The sequence below is a fragment of the Cupressus sempervirens genome, chromosome 11 (genome assembly GCF_028749045.1).
Source record: "Cupressus sempervirens isolate cs-2001-9-10 chromosome 11, ASM2874904v1, whole genome shotgun sequence".
Lineage (NCBI taxonomy): Eukaryota > Viridiplantae > Streptophyta > Pinopsida > Cupressales > Cupressaceae > Cupressus > Cupressus sempervirens.
This window is the reverse complement of record NC_143128.1, coordinates 705,304,290-705,330,514: the sequence shown is the minus strand read 5'-3', so window position 1 is coordinate 705,330,514 and position 26,225 is coordinate 705,304,290. Positions and strand designations below refer to the sequence as shown.

General features: G+C 33.7%; 1 pseudogene; it reads left to right on the top strand.

The window, feature by feature from the left end:
• Positions 1–1,283, top strand: part of LOC149531647 (uncharacterized) — a 33,713-nt pseudogene extending 32,430 nt beyond the window's left edge.
• Positions 1,284–26,225: the final 24,942 nt, after the last annotated feature.

Below are 26,225 nucleotides of genomic sequence, written 5' to 3'. Positions count from 1 at the left end.
GTAAACATTAGAATATTAAATAACCAATATTCAAACAACATAACTATACGTTACTAACACATAACTTAACTACATTTATCATAGACTAGCTATCACGTAAACTAAAAACTAATCTAACATTACCACTAACATAGAATGCTAACTACTCTTTAAAACTCTTTACTATCATCTAGACTACCAAACAATTATTATATTACCTCTAAATATTATCAAGGACTCCAAATGAAATTATAGGTTAATGTCATTTTTAATATAAACAATCTAAAACCTGGCTAACATCCTTACCTAGCTAGATTGCATACTAAAATACTACACTTATCCATCATATAATACTAGACTAAGTTTAAAGAGGGCTTTATTAGAATCTTCTTACTAATCTAATTAATAATTTAAAACCACTCTTGTTTAAGATTAATGACAGATCTAAACTCTATCTAACTTTTAATAAACTATTCTAAAAATTTCATACTAACACATATTAACTATACTACAAAAAATAAACAATTATAATATAATTAAATATTACCCCCTCTGCACCTTAATCAAACACCTGGCACCCGCCTGCCATATCGCAGGTTTGTCCAATCATCCTGCACATTTGAAGAGTCCTCCATGTTTAAGCTTGGATGGTTTTCATGTCACTGCTCAATAAGGATGGAATAATGCCTCAACTCACATTTCCTTTTCGCTAGCACAACTTCTTGTGAAAGCCATTGGCTTCTTATGGGCAATAGAAGCTCCTGCTGTGATTCTCGCTTACAGCCGATTCCGAGCTAACCCACAAGTTTGTTCGGTATGGTGGGCTATTGGCCGAAGTCTTTTAAGCATACCTGCAGGTGCTTTAGTGAATGCATTTGGAGCAGTTGTTTTTGGCGCACCTCTAGGACTTGCGTATGCTAGAAGGACTTCGCAGTGGTCATTGTTAATGTCTTTGTTTGCTGTTGTACCAATAGCTACTATTTTTGGTATATCATGGCAAGATTGGCAGTGCATTTTTTTTTTTTTTCCCATATGAAACTTTTGGAAGGCATTGATTACGCACTCTTCTTTCCTGCATATGGAGCTGATATTGGTGTATGGTTTGGAGCTTGGCCAATGCCCCTTGATTGGGAAAGGCCACGGCAGGAATGACCAATATGAGTAACTTATGGTACACTAGGTGGGTACTTATTGGGTTTGATGGCATCAGGAGTTGCTTGTATTCTGTATTCAAGATGGTTAAGTGGAAAGACTGAATAACTGTACCATTTTATGTATCTTTCATCTTTCACAGTAAACAAGTTTGTGATGAAACAAATCCCCATCATCCTTTGTGCAATACGTGGCTCTCTACAGCTACGAAATTTATCATAAAACCTGCCAATCACCATCTTTGATGAAGTTGATCTGCACTGTACCTTTTGTTTGATGATTTCACCTATATCATAGAATTGATCTGTTTTCAACTACCCATTAATGTGGAAAGACAAGAAATTCGTAAGTCGTGTGAGGGGAAAAGTGAATTCAGAAAAGTGCAAGTCTGCTACATGCAACACAACTGTAATAGGCCTGACACCGGTCAATTTCAGCGCATGGCATGATAACAACAGACCTCCTACGTATCTCAAAAACAATAAGCCTATGTAAATATGCCTTGACACTCCCATTTCAAATTTATGTTTGATAGGATGGTGCCTAGGGAAGGAAATTGACTAGGCAGTATTATGAGAAATATTTATGCACTTCTAGTCTCATTTATTGTGCAACTATCCCACCCAAATTGGGTCACATCATGGAGGAAACTTAAGACAACTTGTAATATAAATTAGATGAGTTTTGGGAATGATTAGTTTCTACTTTCCATCAAAGTAATAATATTCTATATAGGCTATTATTTTATATTTCTGTAATAGACAGAGTTTCTTTCGTTTGTCAACCCATACATTTTGTAGAATGCTAAATCTACTTCTTCAAGTCTCTCATAGATATACTTTTTGGATAAAACTTACATTACTATCTCATTCTTTCTTTGAAACCAACATAATGGATACCCTTTCAAGTTGTTTACTGGTTATTCCTTCTTTCTTCATACAATTTATATTTTTAACAATCTTCAAACAACAAAGTGTATGCTCCTTATTTTTTTAAAATTCAAGTGATGCAAAGTTTCTTAATCAAATTGGATTTAAATTTTGAAGAACTTATGGGAAATAGGATATAATACATAGAATTTAAAAAAAAGGTGGTGAGTAATACTAATTCAATTTTCTCATATCCATCTATGAGATTTATCAAGAAATGAGATAGATTTTTTAGTTCAATGTAGGGTTTATTTTAAATTTCATCACCATATTAATACATCAATTTGAAACTTTATCATATCAAATTTATCTCTCCATTATCAGAATTGAACTTGAACATCCCTAATTCAATGACATTCTTTACCTATTATTTTCTCACAACCATAAGCCAAAATTTGAGATCACAAAGAGACATTGCAGGGATATTTCATAATCTCTTTTCTTTTCTCTCCTATTATGCATCCTGGTTCAAGGCTCCATCGAGAAAGAACCAGTAAGAAAACTCAATGTCATTGCCAATCATTCACAATATAACTTACATATGATTACATAAAATTTACAATTTAATGATAATCTCTTCAAGCTTCTTCACAAGACTATCTTCTTTTAACTTCAAATCTTCACGGAAGCACAAGGAGAACAAGGTTGACCCAAGGTAATTCAACACAACACAAAGACACATTTCAACATACACCCATCCCGGTTTAACACAATAGATCCATCCATAGGACCTTATTAGGGGGGAGGTGGATTTTCCCAATGAGAGATGTCAAACACCATACAATTTCATAACCCTTTTAGGGTTAAAATTTAAGAATTTCCATTCTTTTCAAAGCCCTTTCGAGGCTATTATCACAAGGATGTTCATTCCTTTCCAATACTCAACATTTTCACAACCACAACAAGGCATGGGTTGACAAGTAGGGGCCCATACACCCTACCCTCTCTCCCTCCTCTCACCATGAGAGGAGACTCTCATCATTGAGGTCCAACTTAAGCCCTACCCCCATATGGCCACTTCTTCCCTATCCAAGAGTGAGTAATGCCAAATACACCCCACGAAAACCCCTCAATACAATACATTAAAAATAAAATCAAGGAAACATCCAAGAACAACACAAAATAAAACCCTCCAAATCAACCCAACATGCAAGCAAGCAATAAATAACAATGCAACACTCTATATGCAAGAACAAGCATGATCAAACATGGAGAAAACAACATACAAGGCCAAGAATCCTACCTTCAACCATGAGTGATGGTAATAATGGAGGTTTGGGAAGAGCTCCTCCTTTTCTTTCTTCCATTCCCCAACTATCTTCCAAACTCTCTCCCTAAGAGTCAAGATTGGGTGACCAAAAAAAAGAGAGAGTCCCAAAACTTCTCCAAAAAAAATCCACTCCATCCCGATTCCCCTCCCTCAACTAGACTTCATGAAACCTTATGATGGAGTTTTAGTTCCACTCAAGTGGATGACAATCCATTTTCGCAATCCACCATAAATGGGATTTTTGAGTGACCCTAAAAGTCAACTACTATGGCAAAAGTGGGTGGAAAGTACCCTCAACACATACCCTTACCCATGGGTGCTTAAATTTAACATTTTTAAGCCTTGGAGGCTTGTTAGGAAAACATAAAAGTTAGGGGAAAATAAAATCAAATAACAACCTTTAAAGATGGACAATACAAAGATGATAAAATTTAAAACAAGGGGTTCAGCTTGTCTCTCCATTGGATTTCCTGACTAGATTACCTACACACTCATTGCACCCGTCAGTAGTTCAAGAAACATATGTTCATAAAATACGCATCAAGATTTTCACGTTAATAAAATCATTCATTTCCACAATTTAATTATCCATCTTATTCTATTCATTAAACTTGGAAAAATTCAAAGTGCTAGTTCGCATTCATTCGCTTCATCATACATGTTTATAAGCATTAATTTAGATCGAATTACTAGAATAATCATTGTTAGGTATGCATATCATAAGCATCATTAATAAGATAAAATGAACTATCTGAAAGCATACCAATTAATCATTGTGGTACCAAAATTGGCAAACCTCATTATCAGGTGAAAGCACCTAGCATCATTGTTAGCAACAATTAATGTTTTAAATAGTCGAGGTGATGAAATAGTTCTCGAATCACTAAGCATAAACATGGTTGAGCCAACTGCTCTCAGTTTCATTAGGGTATTCACAAAATAAAAGATAACTTCATATCCATCCAATTCTCATACAACAGGTTTTTATAGAGGAATTCATAGTTAATAAGTACGTGCGAAGAGGAACCTTACACTTCCAAAGTGCTATGGGGGCTTGAGAATTAGGAAATTAAAGCTTCTTAATAAGGCTCTTCTAGCTAAATAGATTTGCTGCATCTTTAATAGTATAGGGGAATGAAGAGACATTTTTGTTAATAAGTATGTTAGAAGACCTAATATTTAGTTCTTGCTCAATAATGAAGACATCTCAAACGGGTCTATCATTTGGAATGGAATCCTTAAAGTAAGGGAATCAGCCAAAGCTAAGATTAAGTGGAAAGTGGGTAATGGTGAGGATATTCTATTCTAGTATGATAATTGGTTGATTCAAGGCCCCCTTAAAAATAATCCTATCTTTGAAAACTAGTCAGATATTTGTATTAGGCAATTTGGTTTGAAAGTTAGTGATTATAGAACTGACTAGGGTTGGAGAGACCAGTCTCTCATTTGAGATGAACTCAAACCGATTATGATAATGCTAAACTCTATGATTTTTAATAAAAAGAGGGATGAGTTAATATGGGGAGACAACCCAAATGGCTATTACTCGGTGACATTAGGATATAACTCTCTTTGGAGCTTGAATGAGAAGACCCCTTGGGCTAAAGCCTAGGTTCCTAGTCTAACCCCAAAGATTATTTTTTCATGGCTATCTTTACAAGAAATTTTTTTTACCTAAGATAATTTAGTCAAAAGAGGATATTATATGCCCTAAAGATGCACTTTTTGTAAAAATCAAATGGAAATAGCTAATCATATGTTTATCCATTTTCTTTACTCAAGGGAGGTTTGGGATAGCTTAACTAAGAATCTAGGGGTAAGTTGGTGCAACCTAGGTAATGTATTGGATTTCTTTTGTCAATGGAATAGTATGTTTAAAGGTAAAAATTTGCAAGATTTAAGTACCTGGTTTTTGCCTCATTTCTGTTGAGGAATCTAGAAGGAAAGAAATAATAGAATCTTGAGAGATAGAGAGGAACTTGCTTTTGTTCTGGCGAAAATGATTTATAAAAGCATGAAAGAAAATTACCAAGTTAGAAAGGAGTGATATATTGAAAATGGTGGCAATAAGAAGGAGAAAAGAAAAGGATAGGAGGACCAAAAGATAGGAGGTGATGGTGGCTCCTTCTTGAGGGATGGCATAAAGAAAATTTTGATGGTGCGGCAAAAGGAAACCCTAGACCTTTGGGTTGTGGAGGTATCATTAGAAATAGCTATGGTCGAGGGGTGGTGGATTTTTCCCATCCTTTGGGTTATTAGACAAACCATTATGTAGAAGCCAGTGCTGCATAACACATGATAAAATTACCTTTGGATATAGCAGTTAAAAAATTATGGTTGGAGGGGGGTTCAAATAACATTATAAGGTGTATTAAAGGGGTCACCCAACCATCATGGTCCATAGCTAATATTATTGAAGAGACCCACTCCTTTTTTGGTAAATTTGAAAGTGTCTACGTCACCCATGAATTCAGGGAGGCAAATTCTATGGTAGACTAGTTTGCCAATGAAGTAGTTAGGCAAGATAGGGAGATGATTTGGAAATCTAGTAGAAATATCTGGGAAGAAGCAATAAGCCTTATTAAGGTGGACAAAATCCAAGGAGGTATAGTGGATATCTAATTGTTATAATGGTATTTACTGAGAGTTTGGGTTTGAGTAATTATAATTATGGCACTTACAAAAATATTCAAATGAGGTTATCAATGTCAAATCGACATGTTTCTTGTGTTAATTATTTTCTCTTTCTTTCCCATTTTTGGGGATAGGAAAGTTATTTTGGCAATTATCAAAGAGGTGGCCATTAGGGTTTTCAAAGGTTGGAGAAGGGATATCAAAGGTTAGAGTTAATGAGAATAGTTAGCATGGAAGATTCAAAAATGGTGGGGGAAAGAAGTAGGAAGGAACTTTTTGGTGAAATAGAAGCAAAGGACTAAAGTCTAGGATAAGCTAGAGAAGGGTGGTATAGCCAACTATATAACTAAACTTCATTGCTTCGACCCTATAATCACTAATAGTATGGTTGATTCATGGAAGGATGAGAGGGTAAAATGAGATGTGGTTTCATTTCAAGTCACCAAGGAAATCATTGCTCTTGTAACTAAAATTCTGGTAGAGGGGCTAAAATTTTACAGAGATAAGAAGGCGTTAGCTAGCACTGTGAACAAATTTGCAAAGAATATAGAAGAGAGAAATGAACTAGTAAAGGGTGAAACTTAATACGTGATGCATTCTATCAAGAAGTTATGGAGGTATATTTTACTGGCCATTATAGAGTATATTTCCTTAGACACTAGATTTGATAGAGTAAGAACACACACCATTTTATTTTACTCAATCACTTTTACTATGGTGTCAAGATTTTGTTCCCTTTTTATTTATATACTTCTATGTGTAAGAGTATTTCTAGGAAAAGAAGAAACCCTCTATGAATCTGGCCCTACATGAGGGGTTATTGCTTCTGATTTATGAGCATTTCAAGGCTTAGACCATAAGAAAAACCCCCCAGTAGGGCATGGTCACTTCTGTGGACATGGGAAGCTCTAGCTTCTCATCTAATTTAGAGGATGTCCAAAGTATTAGTTTAGAGGGTGAAGATAATATTACACCTAGAAAGAAGGCCAAGCTATTAGACAATAAATCAGCCTTGTCAATCAAAACCTTGAGCAAGAAAATCCCTAGAGGACATGGGTCTAAATCTTTAGGCTAGGGAGATGAAGAGTACAATGAGTAAGGGGAAGATATGAAAACTAATGAAGAGGTTGAAGAGGAGGTAGAAACTAAGATAGTGGAGATGGTGGCTAAAAGATAGAGGAGGTCTAAAGAGAAGGAAGTAGGGGGACTTTGGATTCTATGCCAAAGCTCTTAACCATTCCTCTTTGCCATATTCATCCTCAAGAATAGGACAAGGAGAAGAAAGATGGTGAGGGAGGAGAGGTTGTAATAAAGGATGGGTGCATGGCTTGGAGAAACTTTAATGTTAGAACATCCAAAATGGGTATAGTAAGAGAGGCTATGAACCCTCAAATTTTAGAAGAAAAATAGGGTAATCTCTAGCTAGAGGATCTCATTGATCTAGCAATGGTGGCCATAATGGATGATGCAAGGGAGACTAGTATGAATTTTATTAATAATGCTAGAAATACCTTGATTGAAAATTTTAGGTCAATAAAATGGCTTTACCATGAGTTGGAGAAGTTCAGAGAAAAAATAGGCTAGCTAGAAAATAAAAGGAAGATGCCAAATTGTGGTAATTTGAATGAACAAGGGGATCTTCTTAGTTTTCCGAAGAAGAGAATCTAGAATTTGGAGAATTACAATCATAATCTAGATAACTAGATGATATCCATTCTAACTTCTATTAATGATAATATCTCATACCTTATTGGTATGCTGAAAGCCAGAGGTCTTCTGGATGAAAATGAGGAAAAGGATAGAGAAAGAGCCAAAATGGAAGAGGATGTGATGATAGACATTACCTTCAGCGACATATAGCATGATGGTCATAAGAAGTAGGAATAGATGGTTGAGGAGATTAGCAAACCTATAAAGCAGTTGAAATGATGCAAGAGCTTGAGAGAAAGATAAAGGAATAACTTTGGTTTTTCTTTTCCTGTCTTTTGGACTGATAGTTTTCTCTAGTTTTTTGGCTTGTTGGTTTGTGAGTCTATTTTATTAGCCTTTTGGTTGGCCTTCATTTTCTAGCTGGGCTTACGTTCTTATTATCAACCTTTGGTCTTTTGTCTGTCTTTTGAACTAGCCCTTTGGTTGACCTTCTTTTTCTAGCCGAGCTTTAACTACTTATTATTAGCCTTTTGATATGTTTTAACTCTTGGGTTTTAGGATTCCTATAAAACCTATTTTTTTTTATCAAAAACATCAAAGACAACACACAATTAAATAATTGTATTGAACAATAATATGGTAATGATTCATTCTATAAATTTAAATAATTTGATTTCTTCTCATAACATAAAACAAAAATACTAAATGCGATATAAAGTCTTCAAAAAGTTATGCCACTCAGGTAGAATTGATGCAAGTTAGGATGGAAGAACATTAATAGCAGATTCAAGAGAAGGATAGCTTGATCAAGTATGAACATCTTCAACTTTTTCATAAAAAAATGAGCTACTAGATTTTAAGTCACTTTTGAGGAAGGTTGAAGAGGATTCACAAGCATCCAAGAAGAAGGCACAAAAGCTCCAGGATGATCTAAATGGATTTCAAGGCTAGACTACTATTATTGTTAATTTTTTAATATTCTCAATGATAAGTCCCTAGTCAATAAATAGAAGAGGTTCACTCATATGAAGATTTGGTTGTTGATTGTATCTTATTATCACATGATTCCCAAAATAATGGCTATCACAAGGAAAGGGTAGAAGATGAAGAGTTTATTGCTTCCTCTCAAGTAGACAAAATAGAGATATGGGTTATAGATAAATCAAGGAAGGGGTATTTAGAAGTTGTGATTGGTGAAAAGAAATATCCATGTGAGAAGACTCTATATGTACCAATAGATCTTAGGTTATAGTTACAATAATTATTTCTAAAGCCATCTTTGGAGAATATCCTAAATGGTAATCTATAAGACAAAGCCTTTGTATTTCCAATTGCCTAAAAAATTATTAGCTTCCTTTATATTGGCTTCCATTAAGTCTAGAAGGTTAATGTGAATAGCATAAGATCCTCTCCAAATTAGATAGCATTGGCGATTGTTGAGGCTGATCGACAAAAGTATTATAGTATTGATCAGGAAGTGATTCAAATTTTGTGATAAATTATGCATAAAATTGTCACATATAAGCATGGGGTGGTGTTGGGTATGAATGCTAATAAATATTTTGGGACCTAGATTTTTGTTTCTATCAAGATACAATGAAGGAATTTTCATACAAGGGAAATTTTTCCATATGATGTGATTCTTCTTGAGCCAACATGGTTTTAAACTACTTTTTATATATTCAAAAAATATGTTTCTTAGTGATTCAAGACCTATAGAAGAATCCAACATGGTTTTAAACTAGTTTTTATCTATTCCAAAAATATGTTTCTCAGTGAGTCAAAACCTATAAAAGGTGTCCAAAATTGTAATTTCAACTTTATGTATCTTGAATTGACATTAAGTTAGAGAACCCAATCTTTTTTTTTTTGAATTCTAGATTGAAGCAATGATGGGGACAATGATAGTAGATACATAATTTAAGACCCTTTTTAATATGATAAAAAAGAGTTGGAAATTTAAAAAATTATATTTAGACAAATCTATAAACCATACAATGCTGTTTTTGATTAGTGTGGTCATAGTTGATTCATTTGAAAAAATCTTGATAAAAGATGATATTCAATGTATCTATTATCATAGAGATATGTTACCAGATGAGCATGCCTATGATTTAAATAAATTTCAAGAGGAAGGAGGTTTGTTGGTGTGCACTTATTCTTTGACATGTGATCTTGACAATCCAAATATTTAGCATTTTTTTAGGTCTTTTTTTTCTATTTTAAATTTCTCAGACTCTTGACATCTTCCTACAAATTTCTAGATATTTGTGTTTATTTTGGTCTTCTAATGTAGTGTTAAAACTTCTTCATTAATGGCTCATTTTTGGGGAGCATAGGTTACCTTGACAATAAACAAAAAGATATAATTGATATGTGATAGTATGTCACTATTAGGCCATAGGAGCACATTACACCCATTTCTCACTCTTATAAACATCAAAGTATAAATGATTAAGATTGTGTTTCTCAAGTTATGTTGTCATCTTGTAATCCTGAGCTAGTCGAACCAAGTCCAAATGGGACTTCGGAGAATCTTAGTATAATCTAGTCATAGTTAAAATCTCATCTTATTAGATTTGTCTGAAGGCATCCTAAAACTATGATCCATTCTAATGATGGATGCAAGTACCATAATTTACTAGACAAAGTGCAAATTACTCTTATTTTGGTCCCAAATATGAAAGTAAGTAAAAATAATGACATACATCAAACATAAAAAGAGAAGCTAAGAGTGTTGTAAACAAGATTGATACCCTCTAGAATAGGATTGAGATATAAAATAATTGCATGTTTGGATAATTTGTAACCCAAAATTGGTGTGGAAATTGCTTAGTTTAAGTAATCAATAGCCTCCTATTGGGTGACCAGAGAAATTTTTCTTAGTAAAGGTGTGAATGAATGATGAAATTTGATGGTTTGAATTACAAGGCTTTTTATATTGCCCACTCTCATGTTAATGTTGTGAAAAATTAATTATCATGATTAATTTACAGAGACTTATCTAATATATTTAAATCCAATAATTTGTAGATATTCATAATAATAAATTTAAATGGGTTAAAAATATAAGTTTAGGATATTGTTAAGAAACATGCTTTAATAAAGAATTTAATTATTTAGATTATTTTTAACAAATATACTTTAATAATAAATTGCTTCAAACCTATTTTCAAAATGGAAGGAATCTCTTTACAACTCCATCTATGTGGAGGAGTTCTAGATATACGCAATGCCCACTGAGATGTCTTCTTCCCACAAGCACCATTAATAACATAAAATTTGATTGTACATATTATCCTAGTAATTTAGATGTTTTTCATAAGGTTTCTAGAAAAAATATACAATAGATTATTGGTCATCCTTCTATTCTTTAGATCATAGAACTTCTATTGGCAGAGTACCGAGCACTCTTCTATTGGCCATCCTTCTTCTCCATATCATAAAGCTTTTGAAGATTCATATTATGTCACCTAAGGGCAACTAGGGTTTTAAAAAATCTACTTCATCCCCTTTCATTGTGAAGTTAGATGAGGATATTTTCTGCAAGACTATAAAAATAAGTTTTATTTGCCAAGAAAGGTTTCAAGGAAGATTCAAAGGGTCTCACAGATCTAGTTTTAAGGTTCCAACAAATAAATAAGACAATTAAATGGCTCATAAATTACCTTACACTGGTCAAACTAAATACTCCATTCACACCAGATCTCATGGCATAGAACCAATAGTGTTGTTCTATCTATCACAAACTCCTTGACAGGAGTTTGACATATACTGCTTCAAAGAAGTATGATCGCTATTAATGAGAATAAATTTTTTTAGAAGAACTTTTTATATATTCTAATTTTTATTTTAAAAATAAAAGAGAGAAATAATATCACTTGTTTTAGTTTATCTAAACTTTATATACTTAATATAATTTATATTAAAATATAGAAATGAGATAGGTTGTGTGTTCTATAAGTTATAATTTTTAGTTTCTCTTATATAAAAAAGATTGAAATAGATTTAGAATGGATAATATTATGATGTGAATATTTAAATTTTTTTAAAAAAAATAGTCTACATTTAAAATAAGCTATTTATCAAAGATAAATTTAAAAATTAATATTGAGAAATCAAATTGAATCTACATTTACAAAGATAGATTATATAAAAAATGTGTTATTTTAATAATAATAATATAGATCGATTAATATATATATTATATGTCACTTTAGAATAATTATTGGATTAAATAAGAAAACATGTTTGAAAAAATTTATATAATATAATTTTAAATCATTTCATTAAATGTTATAGAGATTATAATATAATTCTTAGTAGAATAAAGATTTTTATTAACCCCCATTTTTTCACTATCCATAAAATATCAGTACTCAGAAAAAAAATTATTATTTTTTTTCAGAGCATAAACATACAACATAAAACTTAGTGAAAAATATAGGAGTCTTAAAATTATACATCATCTATAAATAATTTATCCTAAAACTATCAAATGTTAGTGTAAAAAAAACATTAATCATTCATTTAGTCATTTTTTTCTAGTTGAAAAATTATCTAATCATTCGTTTTCTCATTTATTTAGTCATTTGAATTTACCTAATCTTACTATTTTACCCAATGACCAAGTTAGTCATTTATTTAGTGATTTATGTTTATGAATTGCAAAAAAGTAGTACAATTTGATCACTTTTAGTCACATGACCAAAAGTTTTAATCATCTCACTAAATTTTTTAGTCACATAGTCATTTATTTATCCAAATTCCACAAGTGAAAAAATGATCCCTAAAAACTAGTGGAGATGCCCCATATTTTTCATGTGATGACCAACAACAGATAGAAATCTCACATGAGGAAGTGCAACATGCCATGCAGGGACATACATTTTGTGTGAGAATATGCACAAAATGATGCAAGGATGTACTTGGCTTCATAGCTAAAACACCTAAAAAATAGTGTGGGGTTTTACTCAAGGAAGTGCCAAAAATGGCATGAGAAAACCCAACACGCCATACAAACTTTTACACTTTCACATGAGAAAGTAAAATTTTATGCAAGGATCCAAAACAACATGCTGAAAGATTTAAAGTTAAAAAGCTAAAAAATGAAGTTCCTCTACATTGGGGAGTATTGGACCTACAAATTGAGGCATAGGTAGTCAAACACTAAACTAAAAGATGACACAATAAAAACTATCTAAAACATGTAGTAAAAGGACATATTGAAAGTAACATAAGAGTGTAAATAAGCAACATCAGAAAGAATTGACACAACCAACCAAGTGCGGTTCCACCCAACTATAATAGCATTGTGAGATCTCAAAGGCCCTAGCCATCCCCTATTTCTAACAATCCCAAAATTTCAACTAGATATATAGAGATGCCTTATAAGGATATCACTACTAAAGCATAATAACATCATAAGAACAAGAAATCAACATGCTAAACCAAAAGCATTAGATACTCCAACTAAGGAGATAAAATCATAACATCATATGCTAAACATCATAATAAGGAAATGCATCAATACTAACATAATCTAAACATGATATACAAGTATTCCCGTGAAATCATAAATTACAAGAAAGCATACTCTAGAACTTGAAGTACCAAGTGAAAACATCTAACAATGGTCATCAGGGGTAATAGACCATCTCTGTACACTAGTCCCCATCAGTTGTGAAGTTAGCTATGCCTCCCAACCATGTGAAACCCATAGATCCACTCAAGCCATGCTGATGGAAATAATGATCCAACAACAACACACACAAAGAAGACATCCATGGAAAACACTCACACTAGGTAGTAATGATGACTAAAACCAAGATCAAAGACAATGCAAAAATTACAAGTTCTAGTTAGAAACTCAATGAGCTACTATGTAGGGGCTGACATCATGGAGAGTCATATGGTATCAGATATCATACACTTCCAAATGGAAGGAGAAACTCCAAAACATACGCAATATTTTTTTAGTTATCACTTGATTGAAGCTTTTGTATATAAACACACTAGGAATAGACACTAGGTTGTGGAAGTAGAAGCCCTCTTCATATGCTACCCTACCCTACCCATGCTCATCCAATGATGAGTGCCCATAGGCATTCATATTCTCAATCCAATCCCAAATTATCATAACTTCAAGATAGTCCATGGAATATTAGGCCTCACAAGTCACCTAACAATTATATGCATACATACTCATGTGTGGTGCACAACCATCACAAAGATCATTACAGAAGGATTGGGTGAGAACACAAGAAAAATACACTCAACCAAAAATAGACTTGGGAGGATGGATACATCACACATACCAATGCAACACAAAAGTGCAACAATGGTCTGACTAACATCCAAACGGATGATCCAAGTCCATGAACAACATCATACCAAGAAAGCCCTAAAAAATAGGGTGACATGAAAAATGAGGTAGAAACCCCAAAATTTGGAAAACTGCAAACTTAAAACCCAATTGGATTTTAGGAAAAAGCCTAAAAAGTCCAATAAAATTTGGATTTAAACACCATATGAAAAAATGGGCAGCATAATAGTGCAAAATCTCAAACCCTCAGCCCAAAAACTAGGAAAATATTCATACCCTACTAGCTATGTAGAAAAACCAAACATAAATGGAGGGGAATACTAGTTCTTATTCTCCAAACAAATAGCTACAAGAAACATAACTAGAAATAGAACTAAAACATGAAAATGGGAGAGCCCTACCTAAGAGCCAAAATGGCTAAAATAGAAATCAGCTAGGTAAAATGAATAACCTGCTGATGCATCTAAAAATGATGGCAAAGAAAAGTCTCCCCAAGTTGGATCCAAAAAGTCCATCCTCATGAAGATCCCACACTCATACCTCTCACAACCAATAGAAAACCAATCCTTTAAAAAAGCTCATAATTTTCTAATGTACAGAAGTGAGAAGTGAGGAATTAAATTCATCTTTCAATACTTATTCACTTTTTAGTAGGAATTCATCTATGGCAAAGCTGCTAGAAATTAAATTCAATAAAATTTAAAGATTGAAAATCTAAAATCACAGAAATTTCCTTAACAACTTTCACAACAATGCAAACCTCTAAATGCATAGACATGCTCACTATTCTATTCACATAATGCAAATGAGTTTGGATTTAATAATCATCGAAAGGTTTAATTAAATAATTAAAATAAGGATACATTGAACATATAGAGATGACATTGGTAAAATGAACAACTAAATAACTAACTTCATGTGCCACTGCCAAGGATATAAATCCTGCACACTAAAACACATGATCAAGTGCAATTGTATATAACAACATAACTAAAGCAATAAATACATTAAATAACTAATTTAACCATTTTTCAATTCTATTGAAATAATCCATTTACATTACTCATGTTCACATAAAGCATAAAGAAGCAAGAATGAAGTAAATAACCATAGCATACAACCACATGTAACCAAATTAAAAATATGTCCAAATACTAGATAACTAGATATTATCATAATCCTACTATTATTGCAAAATGGCATCAACATGTGAATATGATAAACTAAATAGCATGGTAGTAGAACATATATGACATTGAAATCAAAGTATAACATCCAACCCTCAGGTCATCTCAAGATGAAACATAACATGAATATCAAGTATTTCTCAAATCAAAATATAACAAGGTTTAGACTACAAACATGAGAGGCACTACATCCTCCCCCACTAGGATAGACTTACTCCTAGAAGACAACAAATAGATAGGGTTACAATCCTCTCAAGCATGTAGCATCCTCCCAAGTTGTAGAGGTCTCATTGCTTGGGTCCCATTGGACCTTTACCAACTCAATGTCTTGACCTCTCAAAATCAACCTTTGATACTAAATGATACATATGGGATCCAAAGAAGATGCCCATCCACTACCTATAAAGCATCCCAATCAAGAACATGGGTCACATAAGGAATATACTATCTCAAAATAGAAACATAAAAAACATCATGGATATGTGATAGGTTAGGTGGAAAAGCTAGCCAATAAGCAATAGGAACAATTCTCTTGAGGATCTCAAATGGTTTGAAAAAATGTGGAACCAACTTAGAGCCTTTCCCATAATGGATGGGGCTTTTCTTCAGATGTACTTACAAAAACACCCTATTAGCAAAAGAAAAGTGATGATCCAACCTATGGGTATCAACATACTTCTTCTACCTATCCTAAGCAGTAACCAAATGGTCTCTAATATGAAAAACCTATTGCTCCATATCCTAAAGCATCTCTAGAGCCAAAAGAACTCAATCCTCTAAATGATTCCAACTCAAAGGGGTATGACATAGTCTATCATACAATGCCTACAAAGGTGACATGCTAAGATAACTATGATACCCATTGTTGTATGAAAATGTAACAAGTTATAAATAATTCTCCCATTTCACCTTTCTATCCATCACATACATTCAAAGAATATCCTCTAGAACCTAGTTCACTCTCTCTATTTAACCATCGGTCTCTAGATGAAAAGTTGAACTAAAATTGAGCTATGTACCCAAAGCATGCTGCAAAGATGTCCACAATGTTGAAGTGAACACTAGATCTCTATCCAAAATAATTCAACAAGGAATCCCATGGAAAAAAACAATATCCACCAAGAAAACATGAACTACAAAAGAAGCTATGTAGGATGCTCTCATGGGTGATAAATGTGCTACCTTGGACCAATTTTCCACTACCACCATGATACCATAGGAAACCCTATGATAAAATTGATGGATATTGTATCCCATTTCCACTCTAGAATGGCCTATGGCTGCAAAAGACCTGTTGGATGCTAATGCTCTACCTTTACTCTCTATCACTCGAGACATTGAGTAACAAAATTAGCAACATCATAGCTCATCCTTGTCCAAAAATACAATTCTTTAAGATCAAAAAGCATCCTCTTGAATTGGGATGTGTATAATATGATGCATGATTCACTTCTGACAAAACTCAGGTATGAAGATCACCAAACATGGTTACATAGATACATCCTAGGTGCTATAGCAATCCATCAAACTCAATAAAATAATCTAAAAACCTCCCCTCAAGGGTACATTTAGACTCAATATCTATCCTCACTTCCTGATACCAAGTATCACTAGGAAAAGCCTCAAAGATATAGCCTCATAGATCCACTCCCAATGATAACACTATTATCTCATGTCACCTCCTACTCAATGTATCTATGAAAATATTCTCCTTACCCTTAATGTAATGAAAATCAAAGTCATATTCACATATGAATTCCATCTAGAAACACTATCATGAATTTAGGTTTGGTTGAGTAAAGATAGACTACAAGCTTCTATGATCTCTATGCAACTCAAACCTTTGTCCCAAAAGGAAATGCCTCCAATGAACTAGAACATGCAACATGGACACAAGTTCCAAATCACAAGTGGGGTAGTTAAGCTCACGGTCCTTGAGTTTTCTAGACTCATATGTAGTTACTTGATCATCCTACATCAATGCTACACCAACACCTTCTAATGAAGCATCTATAAAAACCATGAAGTAACCTATAGGATTAGGCACTACAAGGACCAATGCACTTTTCAAACACTCCTTTAGAGCATTAAATGTTTCCTTTTACTGGTCTAACCAAACATTTTCCTTCCCTTTTCACTAAAGAGAAGTGATGGAATGAGCCACTCATGAGAAATTCTTTATGAAGCAATGGTAATAACCAACTAATCCCATGAAACTATGAACCTTTGGAAAATTAGTAGGTACTGACCAATCCATGTAACACAAATTTTCTTTAGATCCAGGATAATACCATCAGTAGTGATGATATACCCCAAATACTTCACCTCTGACTAGAAGAATCCACATTTACTCAAGTTTCCATACAACTAATGGTCTCTCAAGCACTAAAACACCTGACATAAATAAACTTCATGTTCCTTAAGAGTTTTTCAATAGATCAATATGTCATCTAGAAACACAAAGAAACACTAATCAAGGTACATGAGAAAAACTCCATTCATCAAACACATGAATAGTGATGGCACATTGGTTAATCCAAAGTGTACAACTATGAAATCATAATGCCCATACCATGAAAAAAAAGTTATTAGAGTAATGTCAGCTTCTTGAATGCAATTCTAATGGTATCCTAAGTTAAGATCAATCTTTGAGAATACCCATGCTCCTATCATCTGATCAAACAAGTCATCTATCCTTGGCAAGAGATATCGGTTCTTCATTGTCACCTTATTCAACTACCAGTAGCCAATGCACAAATATAATGATCCATCCTTCTTCTTCATGAAGATTATTCATGTACCTCATAGGGATATACTAGGATGAATATGGCCCTTGGCCAAAAATTCCTCCAACTACAATCTAAGCTCACTCAACTCCTAAGTAGTCATGTAGTAAGGAGCTTGTGAAATTTATTCCACTCCTAGTACAAGATCAATCTGAAATCAATGTCATATTATGTTGGCATATTAGGTATCACTTTAGAAAACACATCTACATACTCATGAAAGAGTTAGTGATCATCAAGTATCACTGTATGGCTCTTGGATTCCTCAAGATCATTGACAAAAATCACAAACAATTGACAACCCTTCCATACACTTTGCTTTAGTTGATTAGCTAAGATTATCTAAAGTGAAACTAGCCTCTAAACTCCCAAAATTTCCACTTTCCCACCTATGTCATCAATACACTATATTGACATATGGAGGCAATCTACATTCTCTTGATGTGTTGCTAACCAATCCATGCCTAACAAAATGTCATATGATCCTAGAGCTAGGATACCAAAATTTTCTATGTTTACCAAATTCAAACTTCAACCATTGACCAAGGATTCTACACGGACCTTAGAACCCATTTCTAACTCAACCTACCACCTATCAACCTCATGTACTACCACTATCCCACATCACTAAATAAGAGATGGAGAAATAAAAGAATCTAAAGCATTTGAGTCAAGAAAAATTGAAGCTGACATATCATGCAATGTATCTATAGCCTTGACTATTGTACCTTGATGCTTAGCTTGATGGTTATCAACCACCACAAAGACTCAATGAATCCTTGAATCTCCCATAATAGGATTTGATCTAGTTGCACTCTTACTAGGTCCTATAGATATTTTGATAGGACACCCAAATGATTTATGGTTAGGCTACCCATAAGAATAACAATTTACTATAAAGATGGAACCTGTTCCATGACCACCCTGAGTAGCACTAGGATAAGGTGCACTACACCTAATAGAGTTTTGCTAACCAAATTTAGGAGGGAGATCCTACTAATATTTTTTTCCCATGAATGTGGTCATCTCCTTTCTTTCTAGAGGTATGGGTAGTCTTTCCACCTTTGGTCTAAAACCCATTCCAAAGATTATGACAAGATCCACCTTGAGAGGATGTTGATTAGGCTTGGCCCTTCCTTGAGGACTAAGTAACCTATGCATCCTACTATGAAGGTCATGCACTCTTTTTCTAAGAACCAAATTTGTTGTTGAACCCCCTGATCACATTACTCTCTAGATTCTTTTTCTTCTCCATGATAAGTGCAAGTGTCCTTGGTTGGTAAACAAAGACATCCCCAATGATAGAGTCCCAAAAGACCCTAAAAAAATGGTGAGTTAGGAGTTCCTCATCATGCCAACAGCTTGAATACTGCCTCAAAATAGGAAAATTATTCTCATATTAATCTACTATCATATTTCCCTATTTGAGCTCATGAAATTCATTAGTACGAGCTTCATACTACTATGGGGAGAGAAATTTCTCCCTAAATATCTCCTCAAAGATCTTCTAAGTGAGACCTACCACATTGATATAAAGCTTATTACACTCTATATCCCACCAAATAAAACCATGTTCCCTCAACTACATGATAGTGCAATGGGCCTTCACATTGCTCCCATTAGGTAGTAAGGAGAAACAATGCCCAATATCCAGTAACAAAGGTCTCAACCTTGAGTCCTATCCCCTTGCCATAAAATAGTGGTGATTTGGACCTCTGAAGTTCCCAGATCATTTCAATCTTAGTGAAATCATCATTGTCATTATGAATTTGTCCTCTCCATTGGTGCTTCTTACTGCTAGATAGTGTATGAGAACATTCACATTCACACTCCTCTCTATGCTCTAAATGATGGGAATCTCCATGATGAGATCCCTTTTCCTGACCACTACCCTATTGGCATTCCTCCACACAAGGTCCGAATCAAGCAAGAATCTCTTGCAGCACTAGAATTAATGCCTCAATGCAATTCTAATTATTATTACCTTGCTCTCCCTCACCATCCTACTATTAATCCTCATGGTGTTCTTCTTGAATAACTCATCGGTTACTACTCTGACCACTAGAGCTACATCTAGGAGGCATCACTATGGAAGAAAAAAGATAAAGTAAGAAACATCTATCACAAGCATAAGAGAGAGAAGAATAAGCCAAAAAGATATCACTATACAAATTTGGTATAGCTCTGATACCATGTAAGAATTTGCCTAAGGCAAGGAATGAAATGCCAAGATCTAGAACTCAATAGATAGTACAAGAGAGACAAGATATGATCAAATGCGAATGGATTAATTAGATAACTAGATGAATACATCATAGAAGGGACTTGTATATAAAGGCAATCAAGATGACTAGGATTCATGCAAAGAGATAAACAAAAACTAAGCACATGTCCACCAAGAGTGGATTATCCTCCATTGTGCATGAATGTACATGCAACAATGAGAGGATAGGAATGTAAAGGTGTATCACATAAAGAGATGTAGTAGACAACATGTGCTCAATTGGGGTGCAAACTACTGGGTTGTCTGCATGACAACTAATGTGAAAATGCATTAACCTAATTAAACTTAAGTAAAGTGTAAATAGTAAATACTTATTTACACCAACACCCCCCCTTAAGTGAAACTTAGGGAGATGTACTTAAGCTCACAAAATTTAGATAATAATGTAATATGGGTCCTAGCTACAAGGCTATGTACAATATGCAATGTAAATCTCTCATAAAGTAGAGAAAGAAGGAAAACCACATGGGAAAAAACCCCCATCCAAAAAGAGAGATAAGTACAAAAAAAGAAAATGAGAGAGAAGAAGACCTCATGTGAGGAAAATATCACCCTAATAGAGAGAAAAAGTGGAAGATAGACCAAGTAACACCCCCCCCCAATATAGAATATACACCTATGGTAGATGCACAAGGCTTAATGTAGAAACTCCTCCATGAGAGTAGAACAACATTCCTCCCTTTAGGAAGAAATGAAACCAAAGGTGTGTCAATGAAGCCTCTCCCATCTATAGGAAGAAATCTCAAAATGTATGAAATCTCTAAAACCTACTCAAGTCTCCCCATGTCAATACTAAAATGTGTCTCCTCCCAATCATGTGCACTATGTCAATCTGCTAAAATAGAAAAATTGGGCTCAACTGGGGATTAAAGTAGAACATGTATAAAAGACTCAAATATCTCCTCTAAAAATAAAGTGATCTCCTCCAACTATTGTATCAAAGGATCTACCATCATGTAAACCTCAAAATATTGATGAAGTTGAGAATAAAAATATGGGTCAGCATGCTCCCTAACAACAACTGAAGAAGGATCATCTTCAACAAAGAAAAGATAATTTTTATCAATAGTGTCTCCCAAATCTACAATGTAGTACTCCACAAATAAACTAGAAATGTCTATCAAGTACTCATCCCATGAAATTGAGTCTAGAAGACAATGAATATCTTGCTGCACCAAATCACTCGAATCCATGGCTATGTGAATACACCTGTCATCAAGAATAATAGTAGATAGAATAATTATAGGAGGAGAGGAAATGGATGGCTCAAAAACTTTATCACATGTGAGAACACCCAAGTTCAAGTAGCAAAGTTCTCTTCAAAGTTTGAATCAATAGTAGAAGTGTGATCAAAATCTATTGAAGCATTTGCTAAGGAATCATTTTCATCATTATGACCAAAGTTTGAGAAGTAGTATAGTCAAAATGCATGATCAACCACCCCTATAGCAATGACCTATCTAGCCTCCAAGTCTCTAATAAAAATTAAATTAGGTGTGAATTCAATAGTCCTTCTATCTCCATGAGTCAACTGATAAATAGAAAGAAGATTATGACTTAGGTGAGGTAGATGCAACACTTCTTTGAAGTATCCCTCCCCCTTATCAATAGTTCCTTTTCCAATCATATTCATGTAAGTATGATTGCCCATCAAAATAGGTGGAGTATGACAAGGATTAATTTATGGAGGCACAATCAAAGACTAGAATGAACACATAGGAAAAGGGAAATATTATTATCAATGAAAAATTCCCTATGGGCTTACAATAGTATGATTCTAGGGAAATAAATCCTCCACATAGTATCTTCTCTCTAACTCCACTAAGAGTTGCCTTTACAATGCCAGAAATGTTCTTAAATAAGCCCCAAATGGTTTATGGTTAGGAATACATTCTAGAATATTTTGGTTGGCATCTACCACCAAAATAGAAGGTTCCAAAAATCATGTTAGAAGTTGGTGTAAAATTAGAAGAATCCAAAAATAGTAGTCCAACTTTCGGGAGGGATAACTTTTGAACCGTAGCTCCAATTGATGAACCATTTACATTTTTGAAAATCTCTCAAAGAGATCTATAGCCCTATTGATAGGCTTCACTCATCCCCAATTTTTTGGCCCCATGCAAGGCTATTTAGTGCCCCATATTTGACTTTGAAATGCTCATAGGAGGTCTCTAGGAAAATTAAAACTATAATAACTTTCTAATCGTAAAGCCCTTTGACTTGATTCTTTTTTTAGAGTGTTTTAAATCACAAGTACAATCATCCCTCCAAACTAAACCCTCTAACTCATCATAATTTTTTCTTAATTATAAAATAACTCATTTTCTACATTTACACGTATCCCAAGGTGCTTAAAAACTAATAAAACTCTAACCCAAAAAACTAATAGTGGAACTATCAGAGTTGGAACCTTTATTTGATGCAAATGGGTATCTAGAAATTAAAACACATTAAACAAAAACTATCTCTAAGCATATTTTTGGGTGATACAAGATTGCTCTTACACTACTAGATGCTCCTGCATAATCAAATGATGAAAACATAGACTATGAAGATACCATATTATGAGAAGCCTCTACATCTAGAAGCCCTCTTCTTGTATCTTGAGTTGAAGTAGCTACTAAGGCTTAAGCTCTGCTCATGTGATCCTTTTCTTTATTAAAATATGAATTTGAAGAAGAGAATGAAGTGGTCATTCTTGATGGTTGAAAATTTTGATTCCTCTTAAGAAGATTCTTGAGTTCATCTATCTTCTTCTCATAACAATGATATTCTTCATGTCCATTCTTCTTGCAATATGTACAAGTAAGAAACCCCTTCTTGGATGATTTTCCCTTAATGTTAGAGTTATCTTGTGGTGAGAAGTTTGAGTTTTCTTTCTCTTATTGTCAATTTTTTTGCCATGATTTTTTCTTCTTGTTAGATCATTTTCCTTTATTCCCTTTACTAGCCACCAATGATTTAGACTTTGAGGTCTTGAGAATCCCCATGCTCATCAAATTTTATTTTTCTACCATCAACATCTTTGTGAAGGAATCAAATGAAGGCATGGTGTAGGAAGAACCTAAGGTTAACTTGTGAGTGTTGAAGCTTGAAGCAAATAATGCATACTCTAGAGGAAATTTTCTCATCAAATTATAGATCAATTTCTCATTCTCTATGGTAATTCTACAATCCTTAACCATTGAACTTAGCTCATGTGCCTTGGTGATATAGTCTTGAATTGTGTCAAACTTCTTTGGATCTAATGACATGTGATTTTCATCAAGTCCAAAACCCCTATCTTTCTTTACTTTTGCATACAAGCTAGAAAAATTATCCCATGCTTCCTTTACTATTTTATAATTATCAATATGGAAGATAAGATCTTCATGTACACACTTCCTCAAAGTACCAATAGCAACCTTATTGTTATGATTCCATTCATTTAGTTTATTAGGATTGGATGGTGCAACCATGGTTCCATCAACATAATTAATTAAACCTTTTTCTATCATTTTATTCCATGCTCTAATTTTCCATCTAGCATAATTATGTGGAGTAAAAAGTGGAAAACTAGGAGAACCCATGGTGCAAAATGAAAGAACACAATAGAAAGAAAGAAAAAATACTCAAGACACCCCCAAAATCACTCAATCAAAGAACCCCCTTCCTAAAATGGATGATTTTGACACTTTATGCTCAGTGTGTGTACAATTTCCACTTGTCAAAATGAACTAAAGTAGACTTCTAATTTTCATGGTTACAACAAAAAATATGAAACTATATCAAAATCAATAATATAACACATAAGATCTCTCACTGATCTAATTACAAGTTCCAAAATAGGCCAAAAATGACCAAATGTCAAAAATACTATGTCTACTAAAAATCACTCCAAACTGATACTAGATCTAGAACGTAGACAAAAAATAATGCACTAAAAGAAATAGCACATGAATATGTGTCCATAAGAGCCCGAAAAAAGCCTTTGACGTTGCAAAAATCAAGATTTTCAATTTGCAAAAGACTTCAAGAATAGAGATCACAAACATTTTGCACAAATTTATAGACCACAAAATTCTACCCCAAAATTAAAAAAATGTTGGAAAAAGGAGTCCATATGAGGGAGATATCACTCTTTGAAAATCACCTTTATAATTATTTTCTCTGAATTGTTGTTGCCACACCTCCAAAAATCAAATGACTTTAGATTTCACCTTAGATGTTTGATTTTGATTAGAAAAAAGTCAGTTTATGGGTTTTTGGACCTTTTGAATGTGATACCAATATCTAATTTGCACCAACAAGTGCTAATGTTGACCTGCAAAAAAATGTCTCTCCAATGATTATGCAATGAATGCTCCTTTGGCTCTGATACCATGTAAGAATTTGGTATAGCTTTGAGATTATGTAAGAATTTGACTAAGGCAATAATTAAATACCAACATCTAGAAGCACAAGAGATAGCATAAGAGAGACAAGATATGATCAAATGAGAATGGATTAATTAGATAATTAGATGAATACATCATAGAAGAGCCTTGTATATCAAGGCAATCAAGATGACTACGAGTCATGCAAATAGATAAGAAACAACTAAGAATATGTCCACCAAGAGTGGATTATCCTCCATTGTACATGAATGTACACACAACAATGGGAGGATAAGAATGTAAAGGTGTATCTCATAAAGAGATGTAGTAGACAACATGTTCTCAATTGGAGTGCAAACTACTATGTTTTCTACATGAAAAATAATATGAAAATGCATTCACCTAAGTAAAATTAAGTAAAGTTTAAATAGAAAATACTTATTTACACTAGTAATCACCATATCAAACATATAATGCCAATGCATAACATAAATACAGACATAGTGGAAGCATAACTCAAAGATCCCAATGTTACAACATGGGCCCTAATACTAGATGTAATGCCCTACCTAGAGATCCTTGGAACAAGGATTCAATACAAGTAAATATAATTTTATTTTTAAAAAACAAGTATGGATGTACATGACACTCAACATACAAGGATCACGAAGATCACAATGGAAAACTTAACCACACTTTTGACAACCGAGGAATATCCAAACACCACTACCAAATTGATAGAAACTAACAAATAAGAAAAGTCCAAAGATGACAATAGAAAAAATAACATAAGATCTATCAAAGCATGGAAAATTAAGTAAACACAAAGGGAACTTAGAACGCCAAACAACAATCCCTGAAAACTAGTGGAGATGCCCCTTCTTTTTTGTGCGAGGAACAAAAACAAATAGAAATATCACATAAGGAAGTGTAACATGCCATGTGAGGACATACTTTTCACATGAGGAAATGCACTAAAAAAGTGAGGAATTACTTGGCTCAATAGCCAAAACAACTAAAAACTAGTGTGGGGTTTCATGCAAGGAAGTGCCAAAAGCAGCGTGAGAAAGCCCAATACACTATGTGAACTTTTGCACTTTTGTGTGAGAAAGTGAAATTTCAAGTGAGGATCCAAAATAGCATGCCAGAAGGTATAAATTTAAAAAGCTAAAAAATGAAGTTCCTCCACACTAGGGAGTACTAGATCCACAAATTAAGGCATAGGCACTCAAATACTAAACTATAAGATGACATAGTAGTAACAATCTAAAACACATAGTAAAAGGATGTACTAAAAGTAACTCATAGTGTACAAAAAAAACACCACAAAGAACTAAATTAACCAATAAAGTGTGCAATTCCACCCAACCATAATAGCATCATGAGACCTTGAAGACCCTAGCCATCCATCACACATAACATCCTAAAATACAAACTAGATAGTTGGTACTATCTTATAAGGATGTCACTACTAAAGAATAATAACATCATAAGAAAAAGAAATATAACATGCTAAACCAAAAGCATTAGATACTCCAACTAAGAAAATAAAATCATAAAATCATATGCTAAACATCATAATAAGGAAAAGCGTCAATAATAAAATATCTAAAAATGATATACAAGCATTCTAATGAAAGCATAAATCATAAGAAACCATAGTCCAGAACTTGA